Below are 8,620 nucleotides of genomic sequence, written 5' to 3'. Positions count from 1 at the left end.
AAAAAAAAAAAAATCTTTCCCCAAGCTGATATATTCAAGTGTTTTCCCCACACTTTCTCTGACAGTGTTTAGTGTTTCATGCCTTAGATTTAAATCTTTTATCTGTCTTGAATTAATTTTTTTAAGTGGTGAGAGATGCAAGTCCAGCTTCAGTCTTTTACACATGATTATCCAATTCTCCCAATACCATTTATTGAATAGGGATTCTCTCTCCCACTGTATGTTCTAGTTTGGTTTATCAAATACCAGATAGCTGTATATAGAACCTTCTCTAAAGAAGACAGACGAATGGCTAACAAACAAATGAAGAAAATGCTCACTGTCCCTAATTATCAGAGAAATGCAAATCAAAACCACCCTGAGATATCATCTAACCCCAGTGAGAATGGCCCACATCACAAAGTCTCAAAGCTGCAGATGCTGGCATGGATGTGGAGAGAAGGAACACTTTTGCACTGCTGATGGGACTGCAAACTAATACAACCTTTTTGGAAGAAAGTATGGAGAATCCTCAGACAACTCAAATTAGACCTCCCATTTCATCTTGCAATCCCATTACTGGACATCTACCTAGAAGGAAAAAAAAATCCTTTTATCATAAGGGCATTTGCACTAGACTGTTTATTGCAGGTCAATTTACAATCACTAAACTGTGGAAACAGCCTAAATGCCCACCAACCCAGGAATGGATTAACAAGCTGTGGTATATGTATACTGTGGAATACTAATCAACCATTGAAAAAGATGGAGATGTTACATCTTTTGTGTTAACCTGCATGGAGGTGGAACACATTGTTCTTAGTAAAGCATCACAAGAATGGAGAAAAAAGAATCCAATGTACTGAATCCTAATATAAAGGCAGTAGATGAGCTAATACAAGGGGTGGAGTAAGGGAAAGAGGGAGTGGGGGTCACAGTTTATGGAACACCTCCTGGGGTGGGATACAATTATGAGAGGGACTTTATCTAAAAAATGCCATCAGTATAACCTAATTCTTTGTACCCTCAATGAATCCCAAACAATAAATAAATAAATAAAGAACCAAAGACAAGTGCCTGAAACCATAGAGAAACAGATTTAATTAAAGAGAAAAGTAATGCCATTAAATATGTCTGAACTCTAACTATATCTGGTTGTCAGCACTGGTAACAGTAGCATTTTGCCACTAGCTAATCATACTGGAAAGGTTTTGAATTTTTTTTCCAAAATGCAAGGGAGGAAGATTGGAAGTCAGGTGTTTACCAATTAGCAGACAGGTAGACTATAGACCTTGAATTTGGTAATACCAATAATTTATTTTTGCATATCCTGGTTAATGAACACAGGTGAATGTGAGCTGTCCTCAGATGGTCACTTCTTGGTGAATACTCTTCCAATAACCAGAGAGAAAGTAGTGGTGGTAAGCTCTGTTATTGTCATAGGTGTCTTCACTAAGTGCAGAAACTTACAGTCCGGCTGCTGTTGTAAAACTGATATCAGGAAGATATATGTGTCATGACCAGAAGAATAAATGTGGGCCTAGAGACCAATCCAGGAGAAATGAGAAGGGAACATCTGACTAGGTAGAGGATGGGCCAGTTGAAAATACCATGGAGGGCACCGAGAAGAGGTAAATCTGTGTGTGTGTGTGTGTGTGTGTGAGCTTTTTAAAACACTATTGCTGAAGTTCGTAAACATTGAGAAGGAATTGGTGGATAGGATGTGCTGATAAGTAGTACTTTCTGAGTAACTGGGCTTATATAAATTTTGGAGTAGGCTAACAGAGATGTTTTAACAAATAAATTAGTAAATTAGGTTATATATTTTAAATGGATTTACATGTTTGACGTGGGGAACAAATGGAGCAATTAGGAATAATATGTTACATTTGAAGACCCATATAAAAATGTTAATATTGTACAAGTTTCTTAAATAATAAGATAAACCTAGTTTGGGAGACAAACTTAGATTGGGAGCTAAATGAATTGTTTTTTCCCACAACAAAATATCTATTTTCTTTCTTTCTTTCTTTTTTTTTTTTGAGATGGAGTCTCACTATAGCACCCTTTGCTAGAACGCCATGGTGTCACAGCTCACAGCAACCTCAAACTCTTGTGCTTAAGCAGTTCTCTTACCTCAGCCTCCTGAGTAGCTGGGACTACAGGTGCCTGCCATAATGCCTGGCTATTTTGGGTTGTAGTTGTCATTTTTGTTTAGCAGGCCCAGGACAGGCTTGAACCCACAAGCCTTGGTGGATGTGGCCGGCGCCTTACTCACTGAGCTACTGGCACTGAGCCCAAAATGTCTATTTTCATAAATGAAAGCACAGAAGAAAATGAAGAGGTGTCAAGATGCTTGAGAAATTACAGAAGTAGCATAGTACATTGCCATAGATTCCTAGCTGAATCACATGGCTTCAGAAATGAAGCACTGCCAGTATCCAGATGGCCCTTCTGTCTATTTCTGGTCAGACTCTTACCCTATTCTACAAATGTAACCACTGCCCTCAATTCTAACACTACATGTTTAATTAGATGTGATATTTCCCATACTTGATATGTGGGCTCTAATGAAGATGTAAAATTCACAGCACCTCCACATGGTGATAATGCAAGCATTTGCTATGAATGTGAGAATGGTAAAACGGTCAGTCTAGTCTGACTGACATCTGACATCTGACTTACTAGATGCTCTTTAGGATCACATAAGGTAACATACATGCAATCATTTTGAAAACTTCAAACCTGGGGGTGGTGTCTACGGCTCAGTGAGTAGGGTGCCGGTCCCATATACTGGAGGTGGTGGGTTCAAGCCTGACCCTGGCCAAAACTGCCAAAATAAAAACAATTTCAAACCTGGGTTCAGAGCCCTTCCCAATCACTTCCAAGCTTACTCTCTCTAGAACAAGAACCATCTATGTCTAAGATTGTGAGAACTTTATGAGAAAATGCAAAAAAGGATTATCAAGAGCATAAGTTAAGTGCCTATCAAAATGACAGTCTTAGTTGGGTATGGTGGCTCATGCCTGTAATCCCAACACTCTGGGAGCCTGAGGCAAGTGGATTGCTTGAGTTCATGAGCTGGAGACTAGCCTGAGCAAGAGCAAGACCCTGTCTCAAAAAAAAAAAAAAAAAAAAATAGCTGGGTGTTGTCGCGGGAAGCTGTAGTCCCAGCTACTTGGGAGGTTGAGGCAAGAGGATCACTTGAGCCCAAGAGTTTGAGGTTACTGTGAGCTGTGACACCATGGCACTCCACCCGGGGCAAGAAAGTGAGACTATGTCTCAAGAAAAAAAATAAAAATAAAAAAAGACAGGCCAGGTGCAGTGGCTTAGACCTGTAATCTTCGCACTCTGGGAGGCAGGTGGATAGCTTGAGCTCATAAGTTCAGGACCAGCAGAGCAAAAGTGAGACCCCTGTCACTACTAAAAATAGGAAAAAAAAAAACTGAGGCAAGAGGATCGCTTGACCCCAAGAGTTGGAAGTTGCTGTGAGCTATGACACCATAGCACTCTACCTAGGGTGACAGCTTGAGACTGTCTCAAAAAAAAAAAAAAAAAAATGACAGTCTTAGGGTGGGCATGATGGCTCACACTTGTACTTCTAGTGCTTTGGGAGGTTGAGACAGCAGGATGCCTTGAGACCAGGAGTTCAAGACCAGCCTGGGAAACATAGCAAAACCTCGTCTCTACAAAAGAATTAAAAACTTAGATGGGTGTGATGGCACAGGCCTATAGTCCCATTCACTCTGGACAGTGAGCTGGGTGGATGACTGGAGCTCAGGAGTTTGAGGTTGCAGTGAACTACAGTGACACTACTGCACTCTGGTCTGGGTGTCAGAGCAAGACTCTGTCAGAAAATAAAAAATAATAGTCTCATCATCATCCACTTTATTGGTCTAAGAAGAGAACTTTAAACTGTGAACTTCTTTTCCCAGGTTAATTTTAAATATTCTTAGAACCTTACAATGGTGATAAATCATTAATTAGGCAAGCCTTTAATTAGAGAGTCTCTTTCTTGAGCAGGTCTGAAATATCACAAAATCCAACTATTGTTGAGTTTAAGTGACAGAACTGGATGCATTTTAGAAGGAGAAATTATAACATTTATTTCTGACAAGTAGCTTGGTTTGTAAGCTTGTTTGTTTATTTATTTATTTATTTTAGATTTAATGAGTTTTTTGTTTGTTTTTAGCAACAGGGTTTCTGTCATCCAGGCTGGAGTGCAGTGGAACGATCATAGCTTACTGTAAACTCAAGCTCCTGAGCTCAAGTGATTGATCCTCACACTTCAGCCTTCAAACTGGCTGGGAGTATACTCTTGTGCCATCACATCCATCTAAGTTTTTAGTTTTTTATAGAGATGCAGTTTCACTATGTTGCTCAGGCTGGTCTTGAACTCCTGCCTCAAGTGATCCTCCTGCCTTGGCCTCCCAAAGTTCTGGGAGTACAGGCATAAGCCACTATACTTGGTCATGTTTTGGCAATATTTCCGTTTACTTTTGCTTTCCTGAATAATTTTCATAGTCAGCTTGGAGCCTGTAGCTCAGCAGCTAGGGCGCCAGCCACATACACCGGAGCTGGCATGTTCGAATCCAACCCAGGCCTGCCAAACAACAATGAGAACTAGAACCAAAAATAGCTGGGCATTGTGACATGTGCCTGTAGTCCCAGCTATGTGGGAGGCTGAGGCAAGAGAATCACTTAAGCCCAAGAATTTGAGGTTGCTGTGAGCTGTGATGCCACAGCACTCTACCCAGGGCAACATAGTGGGACTCTGTCTCAAAAAAAAAATTTTTTTTTCATAGTAATAACAGCTAATATTGTAGACACCATTTTGATACCTATTTTATTGGTTTGAAAATCATCTTAGAGTGTGTGATTAACTAATATCTCATAGCTACCAAGGGGTATGTGGGTATGTGGGTATGTCCTCAGGTTGTTCTTTCTTAATCAGTGTGTTCTGTGTCTTTCCTGGTACAAGCCACCCCTCTCTACTTCTTTCTCTTATACCCTGTATGATGGGCAGCATAATAGTAACATGATTATGCAGTGTTATCTTTGGGAATATTATATAAAGTGCTTACTTGTAAAATGTTAACATATGTAGAAGACTTAGATAATGGCTGGTAACATTTTTATATTACTGCCAAAACAAGAAGCAATGAGAGCTTAAACCAGGACAGTGACAATGGGAATGGGAAGAAGAAGGCGTATTTAGAATGTATGTATGAGGATGAATCTATAGGTTTCTGCTTTGAGTGTCTGGCGGGGTTGAGAATTGAGACAGGAAATGGGGGCAAAGGAACCAAGATTTGGGGAAGAGCAGAGAGGTTATAGGGAGGAAAAGATACATTAAGTTTGAGACACGTACAACCCATACAGATGGAAATTTACAGCAGGTTCTTAGAAAAACAAATTGCAGAATTGCAATATGGGTAACAGTGGCAGGTAATAGTCACAAGTGAGATTGTTCAGGGGAAAGGTGTAAAGTAAGGAGACAAAAGGAAGGCAGTGCACGGAATTTTTACATTTAAAAGAAGGACAGTTAATGGGCACAACGTACATTATTCCGGTAACCATTACTCTAAAAGCCCAGACTTCAACAGTACACAATATGTCCAAGCAACAAAGCTGCACTTGGACCCTTACCTTTGTATTAATTAATTTATGGAAGATAAGATGGCAAGGAGACTCCAGCAATATTGATTATAGAAGTAAAAAGAAACTCAAGGTAGGATGTGACACAAGTACCATGAAGAGAGCAAGTAAGATGCTTGGAGAAGAGAAGATTTTTGGAGACCTTACAGAGGGCAGTTTCAGTGGTGCGATCAAGCACGGAACTCAGAATATGGGAAGTAAACAAGTGAGTTAGGCTTGACTTGACCTAAAAAAGAGAAAGGGCTCTAATCTGACATGAAAATAACAGTGGGAAAATTTAATTTACAGATGCATAATAATTGAGCAGTTTTACAGAACATTTAAAGAGAATATGATGTAGGTAAGAAAACAAAGAAAAGTTGAGGAAGGCAGGTTTAAGACACACTTTGGGGAAAAGAGGGGGAGGGGTAAAACAATTCCAGGGAACATCTTGGATCAGGAAAAGAATCACATGCTGCAAGCAATAGTCTGATATGTTTTGTTTGGCATGCAAGGTATATTAAAAGTAAATGAACTAGTTGGTAACATTAATATATTATGAAAGTGTCCCCAAAAGACTGAGATTCCAGCTTCTCTTAAAACCTGCAGCATCATGGAGGATGGGAGCCTGCATTCTTGGGTGGATGCAGTATTAGAGCTGAAAAAGTTCTGCTCAAAGATGGTTAAAGAATTTTTAATTACTACTAACCCCAGAAAGACCTCTATGTATAACACTAGACTTGTTACTCGTTTGCCTAATTCGTCTCGTCACTATAGGAATTTGAGTTTGTGACTCTGGATGAAGAGCCTACTGAAATCATGCAGGGATCAGAATTACCTGCTAAATTTGCCCTATCAAATCTCTTTGGCTAGGTTAAATCCAAAATGTCCTCCATATTTGTTCAGTTTGTTTATTTATTTATTTTTTGCAGTTTTTGGCCGGGGCTAGGTTGGAACCCACCACCTCCGGTATATGGGGCCGGTGCCCTACTCCTTTGAGCCACAGGCGCTGCCCACAGTTCATTTATTTACATAAGCTAGACTGACAAACAGGGCAACTTGATCACAGAAAAAAATTTACATAATTTCAATGCCCTAGGATAGGAATACAGACATTTAAAATTTTAAAGGACTTTCCGGTTCTAATAATGATAGAATAGCTTACATCAGATATCAATAATAAGTTTGGAACAAAACATTGAGAAAAAAATAAACCCTTCCAAGACACTTGAATTTCTGAAAGGAGGCAGAAACTGGAGGACTGGAGGGGATTTGACTCTTATAGAAGGGATTATACTTTTCCCTTGAGGGTGGTATAGATAGAATAGGAACAGAAAGTTATCCTGTTTCCTGGAATGATGGGACCAACATAACAGCTAGAAATGAAGCAGGAAAATCCAGAAGGGAAGTAGCCACATGGTGGGAGAAGGAAAATACTTCCCTCAATTCCTCAGCTGACCTTTGACCTGCACATAAACATTTTAAGAAAGGCGAAAACTGTATTAAAGTTGTAATACTCGGCTTGGCACCTGTAGCACGGTGATTACAGCGCCAGCCACATACACCAAGGCTGGTGAATTCGAACCCAGCCCAGGCCAGCTAAACAGCAATGACAGCTGCAACAGAAAAATAGCTGGGTGTTGGGGTGCCTGTAGTCCCAGCTACTTGGGAGGCTGAGGCAAGAGATTCGCTTGAGCCCAGGAGTTTGAGGTTGCTATGAGCTGTGACATCACAGCACTCTACCAAGGGCAACATAGTGAGACTCTGTCTCAAAAAAAAAAAAAAAATACCGTAATACTCAATATATACTCATACAAGAAGATGAATACAAGTCACATTGAGCACCTCTTGTAATTGCAGAAGTCAAATGTGACTTGAATGTTAGAAATTTAATTTTTCCTTTCTTAAAACGTGTATGCATTTTTTGACACCCTTTGTGGTTGGGTCCTGTTTATCTATTCAGCTATTCTATGCCATTTATTATTATTTATTTATTTGTTTGTTTTTGAGTCAGAGTCTCACTATGTTGCCCTTGTAGAGGGCCATGGTGTCACAACTCACAGCAACCTCAAACTCTTGGGCGTAAGCGATTCTCTTGCCTCAGCCTCTCAAGTAGCTGGGTCTACAGGCACCCACCACAACGCCTGGCTATTTTCTTGTTGCAGTTGTCATTGTTGCTTAGCTGGGGGATGGGAGTGGGTGGGCGGGGGCTCGAATCCACCAGACTTGGTGCATATGGCTGGTGCCGTAACTATTGTGCTACAGGTGCCAAGCCAACTCTATGCCTTTTAATTGAAGAATTAATTTTTTTAATATTCAGTGTTGTCATTGATAAGTAAGGATCAGTATGCCATTTTTGTTTCTTGTTTTCTGGTTGTTTTGTAACTCTTCTCTTCCTTCCTTTCTTTCTTACCATTTTCCTTTGTGGTTAAGTGATTTTTCTCTGGTAATGTGTTTTAATTTATTGCATTTAATTTTTAGTCTATTATAGCTTTTGCACGGTGGTTACCATGCGGCTTACAAGAAACATCTTATAACAAGTTGTTTTAATGAGATGACAACTTAGATCATACAACAATGAATAGAAACAAAGAAAAAAGTCAAAAAAAATTTCACACTTTAACTCTACCTTTCCTATATTTTAACTTTTAATTATCTCAATTCACATATTTTGATGTTAACTATCTCTTAGGTTCCCGTAGTTATTATTGTTTTTGACAGATTTGTCTTTGGGGCTTCATACCAGAGTTTTAAGTGGATTATGCACCACAATAACAGTGTTAGAGTATTCTGAGTTTGTTCATGTATTGAATTTTACCAATAGATTAAAGAGCTCTCTTTAGCATTTAGCATTTCTTTCTTTCTTTCTTTCTTTTTTTTTTTAGATAGAGTCTTACTATGTTGCCCTCAGTTGCATGCCTGGTGTCATAGCTCACAGCAACCTCAAACTCTTGGGCTTAAGCTATTCTCTTGCCTCAGCCTCCCAAGGAGCTGGGACTATAGG

Source organism: Otolemur garnettii, unplaced genomic scaffold (assembly GCF_000181295.1).
Source record: "Otolemur garnettii isolate 467f Iridium unplaced genomic scaffold, OtoGar3 scaffold00048, whole genome shotgun sequence".
Taxonomy (NCBI): Eukaryota; Metazoa; Chordata; class Mammalia; order Primates; family Galagidae; genus Otolemur; species Otolemur garnettii.
This window is presented reverse-complemented; position numbering follows the sequence as displayed.